Here is a 17,135-nt window from a genome sequence, read left to right on the forward strand (position 1 = left end):
CAGCTCCGCCAGCATGTCTGTCGCGTTTCTGAGCCCGTGGCGCCACCTGCAGGTGACGGTGGGGATTTCAGTTCTCCATCCCAGGCCCGGGTTGACGGCAAAGTGGCCCGAACGCCCAGAAAGGGAGCCAGCACTTAAATCTTTGAATTGAGTTATTTTTTTTTTAAGATTTTATTTATTTATTCATGAGAGACAGAGAGAGAGAGAGAGGCAGAGGGAGAAGCAGGCTCCCAAGGAGCAGGGAGCCCGATGCGGGACTCGATCCCAGGACCCTGGGATCATGACCTGAGCCGAAGGCAGACGCTTAACCATCTGAGCCACCCAGGCGCCCTGAATTGAGTTATTTTTTAAAAAAGATTTATTTATTTGAGAGAGAGAGCATAGGGAGGGGCAGAGGGAGGGAGAATTCCAAGTCAACTCCGCACTGAGCGCGGAGCCTGACACGGGGCTCAGTCCCACGACCCCAAGATCATGGCCTGATCTGAAACCAAGAGTCGGACGCTTCACCGACGGAGCCGCCCAGGTGCCCCAGAATTGAGTTATTTTTAAATAACCTTTTAATTTAAAAATAATTATAGATTTTCAGGAGAGTTTCAAAGAGAGTTCCTGTCTGCCCATCACCCCGTCCCCCCCATATGGCCACGCCTTCTGGACCCACAGTGTGTTTGTGACGAGCATGCGCTTCCGTGAACCCAGCCCCACTCTGTTCAGATTTCAGCAGTTTGCTCCTGATGTCCTTTTCCTGCCCCGGGACCCCATCCAGGACCCCACCTGGCATTTGGTCCTCACGTCTCCTTAGGCCGACCCCGGTGAGTTGGTGGGTGCCCTGGGGCAGGGACTTGACTCAGTTTCCACCTCTTCCTCACAGAATGACCGTGAGGGTCAAGTGATGTGGGCGAACATCTTTACAAAGCATGGAAGGTCACATGATTGTCCGACCCTTTCAAATCCATTGAGTTTGGGAGCCTTTGGAAAATTTAGCAGGGATGACCTTGCAAACTTCTCACAGACCGTTCTGGCAAATTGCCTTCTTCAGTCCCACCTCTGCACCGGGAGGCCTGTCCCTGAGGCTGGCAGGGCAGCCGAAAGGCAGGACCCCCAGAATGGTCTTTATGACAGTCCAACCATGAGCACAAGCCTTCTTCGCTGCCCCACCAATGGACACGTGTTTCTGACCAAATGGTGCCCCACTGAAGTGTTCCGTTTTCCTTCCAGAGAGCGGACGTGTGGTTCCTGAACCTCGGCGCTCAGGACAGCTCGGCCTCGTGCACAGGTCAGTGTCGTGGCGTTTCCTGCCCCTGCTGTTGAAGCGAACGCGGGGTTCAGTTGTCCGTTCTGGGCGGGGGAGAGAGGGAGGCGCTTGGCTTGGTGTGGAGGGTAGCCCGTCCCGAGCCACTGCCCGGAGCAGAATGTGGCGGATCTCTCAAACCTGGTGCCCGTCCTGGCGACTGAGGCACTGTGCGGCCTCGGGAGGACTCTGAGCTCGGATCCTGCTCTCTGAACTCTGTCCGTCCGTCTGTCTGTCGGTCTCATTCCCAAAGGGTGTTGAGTGGCTTTCATCCTGCGGCGGCCCCCAGTCAGCCCTTCCGCCCGCCCATGAAGGGCTCCGCTGTCTCGCGGTGTTCTCTGTTCTGTGGTCTTTAGGGTCAACTTCGGTTTCCGGCAGAGATTCTGATGGAACTTTGATTAGGATTGTGTTTCATTTGTCGGTACATCTGAGGGACGTTGGACGTCTTTATAACGTTGGATATTCCCAAGCTCTGTGTGCACGTGTTTAAAGGAAAAAATGTTAGAAGAGGAGGCAGATCCTGAAGACGCACATCCCGTGGGTCTGTCTCCATGAAGTTTCTAGAAAAGGCCCATGTGCAGGGACGGGAAGGTGCTTGGTGGCCGCCAGCGGCTGGGGTGGGAATGGGGACTCGCTGTGGGGGGTGGTCGGGCGAGCTGGTGCCCTCACCAGAGACTCCTCGCCTTGTGTGCTTCCGACGGGCGGGTTTTAGGGCCCGTAACGTGCGCCTCAGTAAGGCTACAGGAGACACGGTTGGGCTCGGCTCAGGAGAGAGGCCGTCTCTGAGGACAGAGGCCAGGAGCCTCGATGGGAGCCCTGGGCCGGGTGTGACGTGTGGGTGCCCAGCGGGTCCCACGCAGGTGATCTCCCGTGTGGCGTCCATGTCACAGAGTTGCCAGCCAGGGGGGCGTTTGGAGACCGCCAGCAGCCGGCCGGGTGGAGGTGGACTGACGTCCCGTAGAAAGGACAGTGCAGACAAAGGAGAAGCAAGGCCACTGAAGCCCCCACCTGGTGACGGCGTGCTGACGTCTTGGTGAGCGTTCTCCCCCCGTCCCTCCGTGAGTTCCATCCACACGCGTGATTCTGGATAAATAGGATTTACTCTTTAACGTGCTCCTTCTGCTTGATGGGCCACTTTCCTCGTCAGTAAACCTGCGTCTCCCTCATCTTTCCTGACTCCCGCTTAGCATTCCCCATCATGGGCAAATTGTTAGTCACTCCTTTTAAAATAATTTTACGGTTGATTTAATTGGTCTGTGGGGGTGTTTGTTTTCCTGTTCTTCTTTTCTCTCTCTTTTTTACATTCTGTGATGAATGTGTTCGTGCAAACGTTGTGCGTCCTTGGCCGGTTGTCGTCGGGGCCGAACTCCCACACGTAGGTTTGCCGCGCGTGTGAGAGAGACAGAGAGAATCAGCGTGTGCTGGCTTCCTCTACCCACAGCCGCTCGCCGTCCGCAGGGCCATCTGCCCGGCCAGTTTCAGGGCTGCTGGGGCTTTCTGCGTTTCCCCGAGCTGTGCCTTCTGTGAGTGCCCTCACTGACCTCCTGCTGGGGGTCTGTCCCCCCCATTGGCGACGTTCTTGAGCTCCTCATACGCGGTGTTGGAGCCCTCCGTCTTTCTCTGCGTGGACGCTGGCGGGTGCCCGTCACCCCCGCTGTGAGTACTGCTCTGAGCGGGTCGTACCACTGTCCTCACCGCGGGCTTTCTCCTACCGATTGGGTATACTGGCGCTGGCCTTTGCGTTTCCTTTGGCATCCCCCCAAATTTCAAGACGCTAGAAAGCAATTCACCTGCGTTTTATTCGGAGTGCATCTTTTTTTTTTTAAAAGATTTTATTTATTTATTTGAGAGAGAGAATGAGATAGAGAGAGAGAGAGCATGAGGGGGAGGAGGGTCAGAGGGAGAAGAGGACGCCCCGCCGAGCAGGGAGCCCGATGCGGGACTCGATCCCGGGACTCCAGGATCATGACCCGAGCCGAAGGCAGTCGCTTAACCAACTGAGCCACCCAGGTGTCTATAGATGAGTGTTTTTTTTGTTCGTTTTGTTTTTTTTAAAGATTTATTTATTTATTTATTTGAGAGAGAGAGAGAGAGAGAGCACATGAGAGGGGGGAGGGTCAGAGGGAGAAGCAGACTCCCTGCCGAGCAGGGAGCCCGATGCGGGACTCGATCCCGGGACTCCAGGATCATGACCTGAGCCGAAGGCAGTCGCTCAACCGACTGAGCCACCCAGGTGCCCTCGGAGTGCATCTTTTAAGCTTAAATCTTCGACGCAGATTCTCTGACGGGTCTGACCCCCGCCGTGCGGGCCGGGGTGGGGGACGCCGGGCAGCGTGGCGCGGGATGACTCCGTGAGCCGGCACGCCGTGGGCAGACCTGGCAGGGGCTTGCCTGTGGGAGCTCCTCGCAGGGGGCATATGCCAGGCTCTTCCTGGTTCTAACTACACAGTCACTCGCGGGGCACATCCTGTTTGTCAGGCGCCGTGTGAGGTGTCTGTGGGCGTCCGGCCGTGCGAGAGCCCGCCCAGGGTCTACCATCTCTGAGCAGCTGGGCGTCGCTGAGCGAAGGCCCCCACCACCTGTCCTCCAGCAGATGCCAGAGCTAAGTGATAAGCGGGAGTTTGGGCTGTTTGCTCCCGGGGTGTGGGGCTGGGGGTCCGGGCCAGAGTGCGGCAGTGCCCCTGGCGGCCACGAGGGGGCAGAGAAGGCCCGCGGCCTGGGCCTTGAGCCGGCTGTGGGTGGAGGTGAGGCGGCGGGCGGGTGTTTCCGGCCCTCTGCTTGCCCCCTTGGAGCTCCGTGACCGCCCTGTCCCATGCTGCAGGACGTCCCAGCACCGAGAGTCCCTGGTCACCCTGTCCCAGGCGCCTCGCCCCCCGCCTCGCAGATCCCGAGCCTCCCCTGCCTGGGACCAGCATCCCGGGGCGGGGGAGGGAAGTGCTGGCCTCGCGACCTTGGGGGCGCGTCCCAGGCGCTGTGGGGACGCGGGGCAGTCTCCCTGGCCCTACCCGCTGGACGCCAGGAGCTCCTCCTTCCACGCTGGGAACAACCACGGATGTCCCCAGCCATGACCCAGGTCCCCTGGGGGCAGGGTCCCGGTGTCTCACACTGTGTCTGTAAATGGGGACCCTGGCCACTGGGTGGGTCTTCCCGCTGCCTGGGAAGCTCTGGGGGCTGGGAGCTGATGCTCGCCTCCTGGAGCGGCAAGCCAGTGTTCGGTCAGCCTGGCAGCTGCCGGGGACAGCTCTGACCCCCCGTCCCCTGAGGGCGCTAGACTTTCACCTCGGCAGTCACCTGGGCTCGGTGTTCCGGGCCCTCGTGGTGCTAGCTTTCCTTTGGATGAGACCTTGTCTTGGAGCTGAATCCCGTGTCCAGAGCCGCGATTTCCAGCATGGTAGGCATGAACTGCCGGCAGCTCCGAGCACCCGCAATGGGGCCACCGGGGAAATGATATTTTGCATATATTAGGTTAAATCTGTGATTCTTAATTGAGGGCGATCTTGCCCCCAGGGGGCACTGGGCCATGTCCGGGGACATCTGTGGTCGTCATACTGGGGGTGTGGCACCGAGTGGGTGGGGCCAGGGATGCTGCTCAGCCCCCACCGTGCTCGGGGCACCCCCACATTGTGGCCCGCCCCCCATGTCCACGGTTCCGGGGGAGGGGGAGAACACTCTGGACAAGGACACGCATTTTCCAGCCTTCTTGCTCACGGCAGAGAGTACAAAAGAATTCCGTGACCTTCAAACAGCAGTGTGTTGTTCTGATTGCTGCTCCTTCTCCTGGGAGCTTCTGAAAACATTCCTGCTGAAAGCACGGCTGGAGCCTTTTGTCTCCAGAGTGGCCCTCGGGTGGAGCAAACCCCAGCCCCAGCCTGCTCGTCAGAGCGCACTGCTCTCCCCCTGCTCGGTTACCCGCTTCACGTCTGTCCCAGGCGTGTGGAGATGCACGTTATTATCAGTTCTTTCTGTGGACAAGCTGTTCTCCTGCAAGAACTGCCAAGATCGACAGTCAAAACCTTAAAACGTTCTGCTCGCAAAAGCTCATGGGGCTGCCGCCGCCTTCCCAACAGAAAACACATACAGAACATACATGACTCGGGGGCCCTGCCGCAGCCCACGGTGCCCAGACCTTCTCCCTGCAGCCCGCAGGCTCTGATCCGGCAGACCGGGACACGTGGTGCTTCCCAAGGCAGCAGGGGCGGCTCACACAGGAGCGTGACCCTCCCCTGCAGGCGCTCGCCCTGGGCTGTTGTGCCCCAGGGGCCACGGGGCCACGTGGTGGGAGGTCTGTGGCCAACAGACCGGGTGGGTGGGGCCAGGGATGCTGCTCAGCCCCCCACAGCGCCCAGAATGCCCCCAGAGAGTGACCTGCCCCGATGTCCACCGTGGTGAGGGGAGAAATCCCCGCTGCACGGGACCCTCGCCTCCGAGGGGGAGTCAAGATCACACCTTCTTGTCCACGTGCGCCACTGCCTGGTTTCCACCCACGCCGACTCCAGACCCTGTGGGCCGAAGTGTGCCAGAAGGTTCCATCTCACTGGCTGGCTGGTGCCGCCACTGCCTGGTTTTACCGAGTCGACACAGTCAGGGCCCCGGCATTGCGGGAGCTGGGGCTGCGAGAACTGAAGCAGCCGGGTGGCCACACGGGTGGAGACCACGCCTCCGTGGGCACAGGGACGTTGCCGGGCAACCACTCGCACAGTCAGCCTCCCTCCGGGCAGGGCATGGCGCACACGCGCCCCTCGTCATCCAGCTGCAGCCTCTTGACTCAAAACACACTCAGGGTGACAGTCACGTATGACGGGAAGGAGGGGCGGGGGAGACGGGAGCCCTGTGGAGGGCAGCGGGGTCCCTGCATCTTCCCGGGGCCCGTTCTCAGCCTGATTCCCTTGGAGCCCGTAGGTCGGTGGCTCCTCATTTCCTTTCCTCCCACGTCTGTGTGCCGGGGCCCCGCCGGGCTGAACTGCTCACAGCTGCCTGCAGAAGCCCCCCGCGCAGGACACAGGACAGGGGGTCCATGGGACAGAGGGGGTACACAGGACGGAGGGCTCAGGCACAGCCTGGGGAGGGCCTGCTGGGAGAGGGACGCGGGGGGCCCAAGAGCTCCTACAGCAACTGCAGCCTGGCAGAGGCCTGAGCAGGGGTGCCAAGTGCAGGCCCGTGGGTGGTTGGGGGCTGGCCTCTCATGGCCACAGACGGAATCACCGGTGGTCTCTAACCGTCCTTGGTGCCCCCCGTGCGCGGTGGTAACCGGAGGTGAGGCCTTCGGAGGGGCCATAGTGTGGTTTCTAGTAAGGACGTATCTCAGTCTTCAGGCACGCTTCCTGGCTCACCGCTCCCAGACTTCGGAATGTCTGAGCAGCAGGAGCAGCCCGCTATCTGACCGACCCTGACAGGGGCCGGAAGACCCCAGGGCCGTCTTGTAGAGTGTGTTAGCATAGCGGGTGACCGCACACCCAGCCGCACCGTGTCTGTCGGCTCCCGGTTCTGCAGGTCAGCAGCGTGGACGGCGTGGTTGCTGCTGTTCTCAGGGCCTCACCAGGTTTGGCCAGAGCTGAGTGCCCATCGAGGCGCGGCGGAGAAAGAAGCCGCCCCCACGTTCGCTTCGGCTGTCGGCAGGATTCAGCTTGTCTTGCTAGCGGCCAGCAAGGGACCACCCTGAGCTCTCAGAGGCCACTCTCGGGGCCTGTCCAAGCCACATGGTCTCCTCCACTGGCCTCCTCACACTCCCAGCCTCTCACTTCAGGGAGGTCCCCGACCCTGTGAAGGGCTCACCTGCTGAGGCCAGGCCCACCCAGGTGCATTCCCTTCTTAACTAACTCAGAGCCGACCGATTTGGAGGCTTAATTCCATCGTTCAAACCCCCTCTTCCTTACAGATCGTCTAAGCAGGGGATGGCATTTATCACGCTCCCAGCGCCGTCCACACTCAGGTTGAGTCCACACAGTGCGCTCAGCAGGGAGCAGGGATCTGGGGGCTCTTAGAATCCCGGCAGCTCCAAAGGGGAAGAAGGGAGCAGAGTCACTCGAGACACAGCCAGGCCTGAGCCTCAGCCGGGCTGCGCAGGAGGTGCCTTCCTCCTACTCGTCCGACTTCCAGCCCCTCCTTGTCGGGAGTATTGCCAGGACTCTGGGGGTCAGGACTGGGGGAGAGAGGAGGTGTTTGGAGAACGCACGGCGTATCTTGTCCCAGGTACACCTAAACGTACGCATGGCTTCACCTCATTCTTAAAGCACCTGTATTTTGAAATAATCACAGATTCCTAGGAAGTCGCAAGCTCTCCCACGGCACGGCCCCGTGCCCCTCCGCCGAGCTGCCCCCGGTGGTGGCATCTCTCGTCACTATAGTGCAAAACCAGACGGTCGGCGTGGGGACCGGTGCGCGCGGTTCCCTGCCCTTTGCCACACACGCAGACTCGGCCTCGCCCCGTTGAGGAGTGTGCAGGTCCGTCACACGCCCGTCAGGTGGACAGAGCTCCTGTCACGTGTGTGTGCGGCGCCCGCGGGTTCAGGAAGCGGGAAACAGACACAGAGGTGTCTGCCTCGATGGCACTGTGGGCCACGCCCCGTGCTCCGGGCCATGCCCCCTCCCCCCCACAGCTCTGGGGGGCTTCGCCTGCCCCCTCTTCATGCAGCTGGCCCTTCCAGGGGAAGGGGAGAAGCCCGCATGGCAGGAGCGCCAGCACCAGAAGGCTCAGGTTCAAATCCAGGCGCAGAGTCTGGCGCATGGTGGGGGCAGACAGTAGCCGTGCAGCCCTGTCTTCCAAGACGGCGCCCCAGGCGGGCTCCCTCGGGTGTCACGCCCCATCTAGTCCCTGCTCTTCGGGTGCGGGGAACCTGTGAATGGATGGATGCCACTCCTGAGGTTAGGCCAATGTGAAATGGCAAAAGGGATTCTGCAGATCCAGGAAGACCCCTAATCAGCCGACTCTGGGTTCATCAGAAGAGACGGTACCGGGTGGGCCTGACCTAATCAGACCAGCTCTTGCAAGAGACCAGAAGCACGTCCTGAGTACTCAGGTTCGTGGGTGCGGGGGCTGAAGAACGCGGACGGGGAGCTAGTGCTGACCAGGGGTTCGGGTCCGTAAGGTGAAAAAGTTGTTCGCGTCCCTTGCACATCAACACGGATATTTTAACGCTAATGAACCGTATGCATAAAACGGGTGAGGTGGTTGTGTGTTTTTCACCAAAATAAAGAGACAGAGATGGAGAGAGCAAGAGCTCAGCAGACATTCTGCGGCCTTGAAAGCGGGCAGCCGCGTGGTGAATGCTCAGAGCAGCGCCCCCGTCCAGGAGCCAGCCCGGAAGTGGGGGGGCCTCAGTCCCACGGCTGCAGATGGGAGCCCAGCCCCCCAGCCCCTTGAGGTCAGGCCGGCGAGACCTGAGTGGAGGACCCCGTTGTGTCCATGTCACAGATGAGAAAACGGCGGCTCAGGGCCTCAGTGACTTGCCCGGGGCCACGCGGGCAGTGTTTTGCGATGTTCAGATCAGCGGCGTCCATCCCGGGGGCCGGACCGGAAGCTCCTCGAGGTCAGGGATTTTGTCTGACCACTCGCGGGTGCTTAGGGCATGAGTGAAAGAAGGAGAGAAGGCTGTGGCCTGGTCCTCAGCTGACCTCCTGCCCCGAGAGGGGAGTCTGTGACCGGCCCAACGACACATCAGGGACCAGGGAGAGCCCAGGAGGAGTAAGGATCACATGCAGCTTCCTTGGCGGAGTCATCTCCGAGCTGAGCTCTGAGCTCATTAGCCTCCTGGAATGTAACGTGCTGTTCCCTGGCTCCCTGACTCATGTTCCCTCTCATCCCGACCTCTGCTCCTAGGGGAGCCGGGCACCCACGTGGGGCTCGCGAAGCCAGGAGCAGCCGGAGGGACAGAAAGCAGGGTCCGGCCAGCACTCCCGGTGGGCGGTGGGTGTTTCTGGCACCGGGCTGCCAACGGTGGGCGTGGGGATAGGCACATGGAGTACGCGGGCAGCGCCCGGGATGCAGGCTGGGGTCACACCTGCTGGTCTCCCTGGCAAACCATTAACCAGGCCTTCTGTGTCCCGGGGCTGTGGGGTAGAGCCAGCTGGCTCCCCGGGCACCGCAGACACTGGGCTGCAACTTGGGCACTGGGGGCGGGGGTCGAGCAGGATCCTGGCCCTGCCCACTTGATGCCAGGAGCTCCCCCCCCGCCCAGTCATGACACCCACAGACATCCCTGTGTCACCCAGGGTCCCCTGGGACAGGACTGCCCTGGGTGAGACCCCAGCTGAGCAAACGGATGGTGACAGTCCTGCTGGAGAGTGAGAGCAGGTGTTCAGGGAAGCCTTCCTAGAGGAAGTGATGTCTGAGTTGAGGTTGATGATGCCCTGGAGCTGACTGGGGGCAGGGGGACCTTCCAGGTGCACAGCAGTGGATGCTGGCGCCAGGACCGAGGGTGCAAGCTGAGGGAGAGGAAGCAAGGAAGCCAAGGGCAGAAGCTGTGCTTTATCCCGAGGGCTCCAGGCCCACCCGTGGCAACGACAAACTGACCTTGTTTTCCAGATTAGGAAACCAGAGAAGGTGAGGGTGCCCAGTCCCCTCCAGCGGTGGGTGGGCAGAGGTCCCTGTGGGCCTCAGGCCAGCTCGGGGTGTGGGGTGGGTGTGGGTGCTGGAGCAAGGCCCAGGAAGCTCAGCGCCTCGCAGCTCTGAGACCCTCCGTCAGGCAGGCACCTGCCCCCACCCTCAGTTTCCCTTTGGTGCAACTGGGGTAACAACCACCCTGATGCCCAGGGTTGTTGCAGGGAGTCGATGAGGTAAGCAGCTCCCCAGACCAGGGCTCTGGATGAACAGGCAGCATGTCCCTTAGCCTGTGGTCAGTGGAGGTCACCCTCTCCAGGGACCTTCCTCTTTGGACTCCGCCTCCCTCCTTTTCAAAGACTGCCGAGTTCACCTGGCTTCTCTGGTATCCGAGGAGACACCGGGACTGAGGGAGAGGCCCCAGGCCCTTCAGCAGGTGGGTGGCGAGGCCTGGACCCCTGCTCCTATCCCGGTACTTTTCCCTCCGACAGAGGATGAGAAAGAAGGGGCAGAACCGCGCGGACAGAGCGTGCCCCCTGGCCGAGAGCCCACCTCTCCGGGCCCGGCCTGCATCCACCAGGAAGGACCGCAGCTGGGCGGTAGTCCGTGTCCTGAGCTGACCTTGTTTTCCTGTTCTCGGGGCAGGAACGGCCCAGCCCCTGGAGCGGACCTCTCCACGCCCAGTGAACACCTGGGACGCGCCGGGACGCGGCGGGGTGCGCCGGGGGGGCCGGGTTTCCTGGCCCGCCGCCTGCACTCCCCTTCCTGGCACCCACAGGGAAGGTTGGCAGAGCTGGTCTCTGCACCCTTCCCAGACGACCAGCTTGCTTCGCCGTGCCCTGGAGGGAGCCCAGCGGAGATGGCGGCTGGGGACAGTCACCTGCACCACGAGGCTGCCAGGGCCACCGTGTGTGTGCACCACACGTGAGCGTGTGGAGCACCTTCTTCCTTTCTTTCTTTGGTGGTAAAATACACGTAAAATTCACCGTCGTAACCGTCTAAGTGCACAGCTCAGTGGCATGAAGCACACTCACACCGTCCTGCGACCACCCCCACCCTCCGTCTCCAGAACGTTCCATCTCCCCACATGGAGACTCTGTCCCCATGAAGCACGGACTCCCCACCCCCTGCCCCAGCCCCGGCTCCCACCCTCTCCTCTCTGTGTGGACGGGACTCCTCTGGGGACCTCCTGGGAGTTGGGTCCTGCGGGATGTGTCCTTCTGGGTCTGGCTCCTCTCACTGAGCACAGTGTCCTCGGGGTCCCTGCACGTCGTGGCAGGTGTCGGGGATCCTTCCTTCCTGAGGCTGGAGCGTGTTCCCACGTGGGGACAAACCATATTATGTTCATTCATCCGTCAGTGGGTGCCTGAACTGTTTCCACCTTTTTTTTGGTGGCTGTGACTCGGGCTGCTGTGACTCCGGGTGCCTGTTGGGAGTCCCTGCTTTCACTTCTTTTGGGGATAAAATACTTTTGTCCTGGTTTAACACCTCACCCCAGCCTGCAGGTTACCTGCCTGCCCCTCAGGACACAGGGGAGCCCAGTCTGAGCTGCAGAATCCAAGATAGGGCTTCTCTCTCCCCCACCCTCGCTTGGACCCACACACCCCTAGGAAGAAAAATAGACTTTTGACATAAATACAGATGCCGTGGGATGCAAGTTCTCAAGGTGCAAATGGTGCAGGACGAGAATGAGCTCTCCCTCCCCCTGTGCCCTGGGCCTCCCTGCCTGGAAGCAGCCGTTACCGGTTTCTGGGTCTTTCCCTGGACATGCTCCGCCTCCAGGCACCATTTCTGACCCTTAATTCTTGCAGGGTGCAGTCGTGCACCCCTCAGAAGCACAAACATGGAGCCACTAGAAGGCGTGGCTCAAAGGGAGGGGAGGAGGGCCTGTCAGGTGGCCAGGCCTGTGTGGCGAGGCTCCAGGGACGCTCACCTCGGCGTTTGGAGCCACCGAGGGCCCGCCCATCAGCGCCCAGGCCCGGCCTTGACATAGCAGCTGTTTAATAATGATAACGTGCCTCCATGTTAGGGGCCGGATGTCTGTGTCCCCCAAATTCCTACGTGGAAGCCCTTACCAGCCGGCTGGTTTGGGAGGTGATCGGTGTTAGGCGAGGTCATGAGGGTGGGGCCCCCATGGTGGGATCAGCGCCCTGGTGAGGCGAAGACGAGAGGCCAGGGCGCTCTGTCCCGGACCCAGTGAGGAGGGGGCCGTCTGCAAGGAAGTGCCTCCCCACCAGGGACCGACCTGCGGCCCCATGATCTCAGACTTCCCGCCTCCTGAACCATGAGAAGTAATGACTGTAGTTTAGGGCGCCCTGTGTGTGCTGTTCTGTGATAGCAGCCAGAATGCACTAATACAGCCCATCAAAATATTTTTTAAAAAGAAAAGAAAGGAAAGAAAAGCAGTCTGCAAAAGGCACCACGCGGCAGTCACCCGAGGGCGGAGGGCCCCTTCAGGTCCTCAGAGCGGTTTCCGCACGCAGGGTGGATTGAGCTGGCTCCTCTGTGAGCAGTCAGGGTGCGGGGAGGGGAGACCAGAGAGGCACATGCCAGTGTCCTGGGGTCACTGTAACAAGACGATAAACCAGGGGGCTGAGAACCACAGGATTTCTTTCTCCCACATTCTGGGGTCAAAAGTCTGAGGTCGAGGAGAGACAGGGCCACGCTCCCTCCGCAGTCTCCAGGGGAGGGTCCTTCCTGCCCCCTCCAGCTCCGGGGGGCCCAGCACCCTGGGGCTTGTGACTGCGTCCCTGCAGCTTCGGCCTCTCCCTGTGTCTCTCCTCGTCTGATAAGGACGCCAGTGCCTGGGTCGGGGCCCACCCTAATCCTGCACGGTCTCATTTTAACATAACCGGTTACACCCGCAGAGACCCTCCCTCTCTTCCAATAAGGTCACTGCAGAGCCTGCTCCAGCTGCTTAAACAAAGCACCTCAGACGGGGCGGCATCAACAACGACCGTGTTCTCAGGGTCCTGGAGGCGGGAGGTCTGTGCGCGTCTGGGTCCCACCCTGCTCTTCCTGCAAGGACACGGTCATACTGGACTAGGGCCACCCTTGTGACCTCATTTAAACTAATCACCTCATTAAAGGCCTTGTCTCCAAGTACAGTCCCACTGGGGGTTCGGGCTTCAACATAGGAACCTGGGGGACACGATTCAGTTCCTGTCAGTCACCTTCCGAGGCTCCCGGGGACACGAATGAGGGGACACGCTATCCAATCCACCATGCGAGGTGGGGGGTGAACTCAGTCCTCCATCAGGGAGGCTGTGCAGGAGGGAAGGGGGGACAGGTCTCCCCAGGAGGAGGCCCCGGGGCTCATCAGAGCGGCACAGATGGGCCTCTGTGTGCCAGTCACTTAGCCGAGCTGTGGTCTGACCTTCGGGGCGCCCTGCCAGGAGGGGAGCCCTCACCCCCATCCTTCACCCCTTTTATAAACAAAGGTGGAGACGGCTGAGAGAGGTTGCCCAGGGTCACAGAACAGCCTGAGCGCGGCCCACGACCTCCACCCTGCAGGTGGGTTCTGTGCCCGGCGCCAGCTTCCCAGCCAGGGTTGCCGATGGCATGAGGAAGCCCCAAGGGCCCCTGATGTGGCTGGCACCAAGGGCCTGGGAGCCCTCCGACACCTGGGACGTCCCCCCGAAATCTTTGCTTTTGCTTTCATTTATTTATTTTCTTTAATTTTTATTTTTAAGCAACCTCTACACCCAACATGGGGCTCAAACTCACAACCCCGAGATCAAGATTTGCATGCTCCCCCGACCGAACCAGCCAGGCACCCCTTTTCTTTTGCTTTTAATGGCTTGAAAGTGTTGCATTCTCGCCTGAGATCTCTCTAATTTGCTTGGATGGAAAATGATTTGGACTTTTCCCCTTCTGTGTATCATGTTGATCTTGCGGCTGAACGGCCCTTTGGGGTGGGCCCTGCTCTGGGGGGTCGGGGTCAGAGGCCGGGGGGGTGGGAGGCCCATAACTGTGTCTGTGGCCGGATCGCAGGGCGGGACAGCGAGGGCGAGACCAGGCCTGTGCCGATGAAACGGGGCGGCGTCCGGGAGCCACGGTACAGTCCTGTTAGCTCTGTTTTCTTAATTCTTCCGGTTTTTTAAAAAAAATGTTTTTATAACAGCTTTGTTGAGATATAATCCACTCGCCATACGGTTCACCCTTTTAAAGTATACGATTCAGTGAGTTTTAATACATTTACATGGTTGTGCAATCATTTCATTATCTAATTCCAGAGCATTCCATCACTCCAAAGGGAAATCCTGCCCCCATCCCCAGTCCTCCCCCCCCCCAGCCCCCGGCCCCCCGAGCCCCCTTCCCGTCCGCGGATGAGCCTGTTCTGGACGTGTCACCCACGTGGACTCACACCCCGTGTGGCTTCTGTGTCTGGTTCCTCCCTGAGGGTCGTGGGCTCGGGGTCCGTCCCCGGGGCAGCGCGTGGTTCTCCGTCCTGGCTTCAGGACAGAGGTTCTCAAACTCTCTGGTCCTGAGGATTCCAAAGAGCTTTTGTTTTATGCAGGTTTTATTTATTAGAAGTCACTAGACTTGAAATTAAAACTGCGATTTAAATATTTATTAATTCACTTAGAAATAAGAGTAATAAATGCTAAGTGACTTCTTTTTCAAACAAAAAGTAACCATGTTTTCAAAAACAAGCAGATTTGGTGTGAAAGTGGCAAGGGGAACCCCAGAGCCTGGGCCAGACCGGGGAGGAGACCACGGAGCAGGACGGCCACGCCCGGTGTGGGGTCCTGGGGCGGGAAAGGGTATCCGGGGGAAATCCAGGGGCATCTGCGTCAGGCTGTGTTGCCTTTCCAGCTGCAACAGACGTGCCCTGAGAGGGAAGACGCTCCCGTGAGGGGCACTGGGTAGAGGGTGGACCGAACTCTCTCTACTGTCTTTGCAACTATTCTGTAAATCCCAAATTATTCCAGATGAAAACTTTGTTTAAAAACATGGGACAAAAACAACCAAACATGGGACAGAATGAAGGGAAGTGGGGTTGAGGGCTGTGGCCGCGGTCAGGGGAGGGTGGGGGGTGTCCGCCCTGGACCGGGCGTCCCCCCAGGAGGAGCCGGGGGGCGGAAGAGGGAACCAGAGGCCACGCAAGTCAGCCAGTCCTGACCCGATCCAGTCATGTACCCGAGCCAGTCAGTCATCGTTGCCGGACCTGGGCCGGGGGGCTGGGGATCCAGGGAGGTCTCTGAGGAGGGGACGTCCATGCGGACCCCCGAGGGACGGGGAGGAGCGTTGGAGGCAGAAGGGAGATGAGCCGGATCTTGCAGGGCAGGGACAGTCATGAGGCTCATGGCCAGGTGCTGGTCCCAGGCTTTTGACAGGCTGACGGGGGCGAGGTTCTCAGCCCCCGAGGCAGGGTCAGGGCACTGCACGGTGGGTCAGCTCAGCCTCCCTGGAGGAGCCCAGTTCCCGGTCCAGACCAGCGGTTCTCAGCGAAAGGCAGGTGTGCCCAGGGGACACTGGGCAGGGTCTGGGGACGTCTGTGGTTGTCACAAGTGGGGGGCTCCTGGCATCAAGGGGCTGGGGCCGCGGACGTGCTCTACCCCCACAGTGCCTGGATGCCCCCGCAGAGAACAACCCACTCTGATGTCAGCGGTGCTGGGGGAGACCCTGTGTTAATTATTTAGAAAAAAACTTGAGTCTAGTCCCTGCTCACCCTGGACACAGGTGTAGAGCTGGGCTTGGGCTCAGGTGGGACTCCAAGTCGCTCTCTGCCGGGAAATTTGGGTGCCCATCTGCCCCAACCAGCATTCTCAGTGTCCCGGGAGCACCCCAGAAACTCCCTCATCTATCAGCCATGCGACCTGTTACAGACCCTGTGGTCCCCTTGTTCTAGAACCATGGGGAGACTGGAGACGGTGAGCGCAGACTATTAAACAAGGTGGGCCCTCTGGGCACAGGGCCCTGGCCAGCCGGGTCAGCCCTGCGGCGGTGGTCGGGAGAGTGGTGGGCCCCCCACCCCGGGCCATCTGTGAGCTCCGCCTCGGGTCCTCTCCCGGGGCAAGGCCGTGTTGCTGGTTTTGGCGCCTGTCCACCTTTACCTCTCGGGCTTCTGTGTGTGTGCTGCCCTGGGCTGACCAGAAGGAGGTTGGGAATAAAGTCCTGTCACAGGCTGGAGCTCTGCAACTAGGCTTCACCCCACCGCCTGTGACAGAGACCCAGGGTCAGTGTCAGCCAAGCCCTGTCCCCTGGGCAGGCCCTGCCCCCCAGGAGCCTCTCTGGCCACCATAGGCTTGCACCTTCTCTCCCCTGCCCAGCCAGGATGTTCCTGATGTGCAGATGGAGTACATGACGCCGGGCTCACCCTGGTTTGTACCCTCTGACCTTTGGGGGTTTGCTCTGGTGTCTAGAGTAAGCAGGGAGCAGACTCAATTTTTCCCAGACACTTAATGCAGGGCGTCTCCCTCTCAGCACTGTGGACGTTCAGGGCCATCCTGGACACTGTGGGGGCTGAGCGGTGTCCCCAGCCCCACCCCCTCGCTGCCAGGAGCACCCCTCGTGTGACAACCACAGACGTCCCCTGGGGACAGTCAGCCCAGGTGAGAGCCACCCCTCGTCCAGGCTCTTTGACAAGGGGAGGCAAGGTGCCCCGCCCTGAGGGTACAGCTGGGTCGCCCTCCCAGCACCTGCTGGGCACAGGCCTGGGGACACGCGGGGCCACCAGCAATGCCAGGACCCGGGACCCTCTGCTGGTTCTTGGCCGGGAAGCGGAAGGGCTGGGAACTGTGCTTTCTAGGGGTTGGGCAACCAGAAATAGTGTCTGTGTTGAGAGCTCTGCACACTCCAGCCCAGGAACGGGACCCCCACCGGCCCGTCACCGTGCTCCTCAAACACGTCGGGGGCCGACCCAGGGCTGACCCAGGGCCCTGAAGGCGGATCTGACTGGCTGCTTCCAAAGTCGCGTCTGCCATGGGAGTGAGGCAGGGAGTCTAGCGGGGGCGGCTCCGCCTCCAGGACACGGGGCGACATAGGGACGTCTGCGGCCATCACAACTGGGGACTCCTGGCATCGGGGGATGGGGCCCCCACAGCACCCAGGACACCCCCTGAGAGTGCTCCAGCCCAGTGCTGTGTCTAGCCTCCCACCAGCCCCGAGAGTCTATGATTCTGGTCTCAGATGGCACGGGATGACGCCAGGATGTTGGCGGGGGCCCTCCGCTCTGTGGTGGGTGGGGGTCACGGGGACATGGGTTCACTTGCCGTGCGCAGGAATGCCTTCCGTTCTGGTGCAGGCCAGAGGTCCTGCACCGCCTGTGTGAGCTGGGGGGGGGGACTGTGTTGGGGGGCCCGACCC

The 17,135-nt window shown here is 60.7% G+C and overlaps 1 protein-coding gene across 1 annotated transcript in view; it reads left to right on the forward strand.

Moving 5' to 3' along the window:
* The window catches only part of GNG7 (G protein subunit gamma 7), a 119,455-nt gene that overhangs the window by 30,584 nt on the left and 71,736 nt on the right, over nucleotides 1-17,135 (forward strand). Inside the window, exon 2 of the mRNA XM_044918628.1 lies at nucleotides 1,216-1,273. The gene's annotated coding sequence lies outside the window, so the exon portion shown is untranslated. The remainder of the gene's footprint in view (nucleotides 1-1,215; nucleotides 1,274-17,135) is intronic.

This window comes from Neomonachus schauinslandi, chromosome 1 (genome assembly GCF_002201575.2).
Source record: "Neomonachus schauinslandi chromosome 1, ASM220157v2, whole genome shotgun sequence".
In the NCBI taxonomy this organism is placed as follows: Eukaryota; Metazoa; Chordata; class Mammalia; order Carnivora; family Phocidae; genus Neomonachus; species Neomonachus schauinslandi.